The sequence below is a fragment of the Rosa chinensis genome, chromosome 7, assembly GCF_002994745.2.
Source record: "Rosa chinensis cultivar Old Blush chromosome 7, RchiOBHm-V2, whole genome shotgun sequence".
Classification (NCBI taxonomy): Eukaryota; Viridiplantae; Streptophyta; class Magnoliopsida; order Rosales; family Rosaceae; genus Rosa; species Rosa chinensis.
The window spans coordinates 28,464,152-28,470,223 of record NC_037094.1 but is presented as its reverse complement, the minus strand read 5'-3'; the positions used below and the strand labels follow the sequence as shown (position 1 = coordinate 28,470,223).

Sequence of the window (6,072 nt, the reverse complement as noted above, 5' to 3'; positions counted from 1 at the left end):
TCTATATCATGCATTAAATATTTTGCTGTATGATTGGTGGTAGCAAGGGATATATATATTAATCAACGGGATCCGGATCAAGGAACATTATATTTTACACAAATTTTAACACATATTGTGAGCCATTAGATTTTAAATGTTTAATGGTCTGGATTTGTTGTTTGACTAGAAAATAAGCAATCATACAATCAAATTCAAATCGTATCAACATACGAACAAGGTAATCATACATGTTTCCCATGGCAATTCAATTTCTTTCGTTTTTGGGTCATCTCTTCCATCTAAGACGCAAGTTTCCTTGCCAAAATAAGTTTATTGAAGGGTTTTTATCACAACTAGGGTCAAAACTTTCTTACACAGTGCAGAATGATACCCAACTTTCAAAAGTGATCAAAAGGTACCTAGACTTATAAAAATTGATCAACTCCATACATTCGTTCATTTTCCGTCACATCTCCGTTAAAACTAAGAGTATATACAACATTTCACTCAATTTTTAGTTAGAAATGATGATATTATCCTCTAGTTCTTTCTCTTTCTCTTTTTCTGTTATCGTTCTTCCTCATTCTTTTGCAATTTGCATATTGCATTTAGTCATTTGCAACCTAACTATCCAAGCTTAGTTCTTCTTTACTTGTGATTGCCCGACTATTAAAAGCTAGTTTTGGTCTAAAAATACTATTATAACCCCACAAAACACCTCACCTGCACCGCACGTGATCAATTTTAACAGAGAAGTGACGAAAAATAAGTTGAGGTATCAAGTTGATTTGTTTTTAAAAGTTTAGATATCATTTTTATCACTTTTGAAAGTTGAGTAGCATTCTGTTTGATGCAAAAAAATTTAGACACCGTTGGTGATAAAAACTCTAACTCTATTCGTACAAGTGATTCTTGGGAATTCACCCATCAAAATATTGGGTAAAGGTATGCATAATATGAATAAGTACTGTATCAGATTTGCTCACCTAAGAGACAGTTTTAAGAGACTGTAAGAGACAAATGCTTCTCAACAACATGTATTAAATATAAAAGTAGAAATTATAACAACTTAAAACTGTGTATTTATTTTCAGTCGTCAGATTCACTTGTCCCTCAAAAACAGTCCCTTAGGTGAACATGCCTTAGTACTATATAGCGATTTTTTATTAAACTTGGATGGTTAAGCTGATTTATTAACTCCGAGTATTGTTCATTTCAATTCATTTATGAGAAGTAAATCTGTAGGGAAGAAAATTCTCTCTGCTATACAGAAAACCATGTCAAATGTTGGCGGCATTCAAGGTTCGAAAAATCGCTAGGCGCTAGACGGGCGGTGGCCAGGGGACTAGAGCCCAGACACCTAGGCGGGTGCCTAGGCGGCGCCTAGGCGGTTTTAGTTTTTTAAATCTTTAATTTATTTTTATAGCAAAATAAAATATAAAAAAAGAATATATAACTATATATATAGACTTAATTTAAGATGGGTCACTTTCTTTTGGAAGATATATAAAGACTTAACTATAATTTAAGATAAGAACAATAAGAATTTTATAAGGATGTATTTTATTCCTATTTCCAATGCCGGTCAAACACAGGACTTGATGGGTTTCCTATTCAAGTTGAACACAGACTCAAATACTCAACAAGTGAACAAACTACTGTGGACACCCAGAAAAAGAAAATCTGGAGAACCCACGGGAGCTACAGCATCTGCAGAACCCATGCGAGCTACAACATCGTCAATTAAACTCGACAGCTTAATCTAGTTCCCTATCCACTTCTCTCTTATTCTCTTGTCTTCTCCAATCGATCATCGTGCACAAACAAACACCGAGTAATTTATTCAAGGTAAGCTCCAATCCTCTCTCTCTTCCCCTTTCACACTTTTTGTCAATCCTGAAAAGCCATAGTTTTGTCCATCTCTCCCTCAGTTTTACGATTAGAATGGGTTTGGTCTGTAAAGTTGGATTTCTCAGGTTTTGCGACAATGAATCTAGTTTACAGTGGGAATTTGGATCCGCGAGTAAGTTTCAAACTTTTGTTGTTCTTCATAAATGGCCTAAACAGCCCGCCTAGCACCTAACTACTCGGCCACCTAGGCGCCTAATCGCCCGCCTAGGCCGCCCAACTCTAGCCTGCCCAACCCTGCCGATTTCCCATTCCTCGAGTCGGAGAGCCACCGCCCAGCACCTAGGCGCCGCCTAGGCGGCCGAGTTTTAGAACACTGGCGGCGGCATTACTTGAAGTCGATTCAGATTCAAAGCTCTACTATACAGTGGCAGAGTGAGGCAAGGGCCCAGTGGGTCCCGTGCCCCACTCAGTTTTTGTGAAAAATAATAATAATAATAATATATATATATATATATAGTATATTAATATTATATTACAATCTGATTTTGTTATATATTTTTAAATTAATTTTTAACTTTGGCTAACGATGATAAACTCACGTGCTCTTTTTTTTGTTCTTTTTTTTTGTGAGATAATTTGAGATGTGTTTGGTGCTCCCAGCCTCTCAACCTTGATAATTAATCACCATAAATATTATATAATATTTACATAATATTTTTCTTTCCCAATTTTTTTTAACATCAATAATAGAATCGGGCAATTGGTTGTAGTTAATAATTCTTATTTCCATATTACTTACAGACTTTCAAGTCTAATCCAGATATGATTTAAAATTATTTTATTATATCAATAACATGTATGCGTGTATCATCAAGTGATGATTCTCAGTATTTTATGCTATGAACGAGTCTTCACTCGTTTACTCAGTCGAATGGGTGACGAGTTTATGAATGATTGCTTGATTTCATATATTGAGAAAGAAAGTTTTATTAGTATATATGATGAGATTATTATGCAACAATCAATTTCAAAATATGAAATCTGGTCGAGCACAATTACCATTGTAATTGATAGAAATTACATTTAAAAATTTTGTATATTTTTATATTATTATTTTTTTGCGTCCCAGTAAACTTAACTTCCTGGCTCCGCCACTGCTACTATAGATGGACAGAATTCTGACAGTAGGGAGCTATCCAGCTTATTGGCAAATCTTAAAGAAGTTGAGAAAATCACTTTCGAATTACAATGGTTGTCAAACAATTAGGCAACTACTTGTACCAGAACAAATAAATATGTATAATTACCAAGTATATATCTCTGGTTGATTAGTCTTCCATTTACAGTATATCTAAAGCATCACAACTGTATTCCAGTAGCTGTTCAAATATGCTTACAACTACATAAAATGAAGAAACTATATTTTAAAGGCATTATACTTTTGCATATAGCAACTAAGACGATGAGCTACAATTTTCAAATCTAATTACTTTGTCATTCATCCCATGTCAAATTCAACCCTCCTATGTTCAATAGTACGTGGAGTAAACTAGAAGAAAAAGAAAAAGGAATGGAATCATAAACAGATACATCTATAGATACAAATGAGCAAAATGTCCGTTGAAGCTTTGCTACAAAATCATTTAGGCCTTGTATCAAGAAAGATACCGTGATGCATGTGTAAAGCCCCAAAGCTGCATAAGTGAAAAAATGCACAGGTATTGCTCATTAGAAATATGGAGCCAAAGTCCAATTTGATGCTAAGATAGATTCCTTGTAAAATTTTGACATAGTACAAAAAAAGAAAGCATAAAATTTTTATCAGTTTGTGTCCTGAGATACTAGTTTCCTAGTACCCACATTTAAGTATATCTGTTTAGTTACAGATCCAAGTACATAAGTGGGTGGGACAATGCTGAGAACAGTCCTTTCAATTCAATTTAATGCACTCTAGCAATAGGAGTGTTGAAAAATGATTTTGGTCAGTGGCAATAAATTGGCCAGTGACAGATTGATAGTCCGTACTGATATAATCCAACCTTAAAGAGTCAAATATAAGGAGATTACCTCAACATTCTTCAATTCAAACTCTGGTTTATGAGCCAAGCATAATAAGTTCCCAAATGTTTCATAAGGTCCGCTAGTTCCGCTTAACCTTAAACAGTTTACAGGTTACAATAACAAAGAAAAGGACGTGTACGTCTTTCTCCATCTGATTATGGGAGGAAAACAGTGCAAGAGCAAAGTTACTTACAGATCTCCATCTAAGCATAAAGCAAAGTTACCGCCACCCCCAAAAGCTAGCATGTCATTCAACCCATGGGGTTTGGTCCAGTGGTAGCAAGCTGGCCCTGTATGTTGGGCGAACGCTACAGTGATACTCCTGGTAGTAAGGAGGTCACTGGTTCGATCATCCGCATGTGAAAAACACTCTATGGGGAGGGGTCTTACCCATGTTGCTCTCGGCCCCGGAGTAGTAGTCCCACCCGACCACCATTTTGCTTACCAAAAAAAAAAAAAAGCTAGCATGTCATTCAAACACATGTAATAGTAACGATTGGCTCCTATTTGATTTCTAGCGTCCTAAAGGCTTATATATGCATTGCTTTACATTTAACCAAGTACAATTAACTGTAAATTTTTAAGAGCTTTACAACAAGAACCAATTCATATAAAGGGCAACTGACATCTCAATGAAGTGGTTAACTTGATACTCTTTGCAGAGTCAAAGACGGAGGTACCGGTTAGCATCTTTAGTTCCAAAATGCACCCCAAGTGCTAGTGCTCTTGGTGTGTAGTACGTATCAGTTATCTTATCTCTTGACCAATCAACAATGAGTATTCCTAAGAAAACTTGAATATGCAAGTAAATAGGACACACATCTTGTACAGACAATTGGTGACATCATATGAACTCTCTAAACTATTGGTTCAGAGACTCCAATTTTTTTAAAAAAATCAGAAGACAGTTTAAATTAGGGAACATAAGATTCAGAGATTCAAGAAAATACTAAAATATGGCTCTTCTAAATCAGACACTTGAAGTAATGGACAAGGATATCTTGTCCAATTATAAACAGATTCGAAAGTTCACGATAATAACATGTGCATGGAGGGGGTTGTGGTTTATAAAAAAAAAAAAAAAAAGGTTATCCGAGTTAGAAGGAAATAAGTAGAGCTAAGTTACCCACAATGTCAAAAATATATGAACCATCATAAAGTATTAACAAAGTTGATGTAGTTCAGGCAGAAACAAGGATGCGTTATCTGAGTTTTGTTCTTCAACCCCCAGAACTAAGCTAGATGTAAGGGATACACCATCAAACAGCTGGTGAACTTTGAATGAATCAAAGGAATGAAACAAAAAAAGTAAACATTGTCGGAGAGGCATTTCATCAAACAGGTGGTGGACAATGTCTCAATTTTACATGGGCATTCATAAATACTGGATCACTGAGGCACTGATGGTTCAATGTCGCAAAAGGCAAACAGAATGGAAGAAAAAACGAAGACCCAGAAAGCAAAGGTAGGCTACCTGGAATCGAAAGATGAAAAAAAGTCCCCAAAAAATTTGGACCATTTCTCGATTTATGCGTGTCATCCTTGCGCAGGGGCCATGCTAATCTTCTCTGTATCGTTCCAATTTTATCGGATGTCCCCGAAGGGACGAGCTACGGTGCTAGCTCTGCTGATATGAACAGATTCACCTCAACGTTGTTTCTTGATGTGGGACTTGCAAAACAGATTTTTTAAAAGCACACGTGCCTCACGTGTCCTCTCGTAGTTGGTTTTAAACTTCTAACCAAGATTTAAAAACTAACAAAGTTTGACTGCTTATGGCACCTATCTAAGTTAATATTTCTTGAATAATCTTTACACGAACATGAAGACCATGTTACAAGGTCTTATTCCATGTAATAGAATGTATTTTAATTCAACTTTTATGAAATAAAAATAAAGCTTAAAGAGAGGTAGTTAAGGAGGATGTACGTAGATGAATAATGCAGCTCGATCTCGTGTCTTGCAATCTTTTCATTCACTGGCAGTCTGGCACACACAAGCTTAGGTTTCATTCATTGATTGGTTTTAGTTTCTGGGTCCAAGTAAACTAGACGGGTTCTGACTTTTGTTATTTTCATGATTTTCTTATCAGGAGTCAATATTCCTAGTCTCCAGTAATGATCTTACTCAAATTTCTAGATTAAAATAAAATCTATCTACTTTTCTCTTTGCTTCTTG

The 6,072-nt window shown here is 35.6% G+C and overlaps 1 non-coding gene across 1 annotated transcript; it reads right to left on the bottom strand.

Moving 5' to 3' along the window:
- Positions 1-5,398: 5,398 nt before the first annotated feature.
- Positions 5,399-5,501, bottom strand: LOC112181073. The gene has a single exon (XR_002928681.1). It is a non-coding gene; the product is annotated as a U6 spliceosomal RNA (small nuclear RNA).
- Between the last annotated feature and the right edge of the window lie 571 nt (positions 5,502-6,072).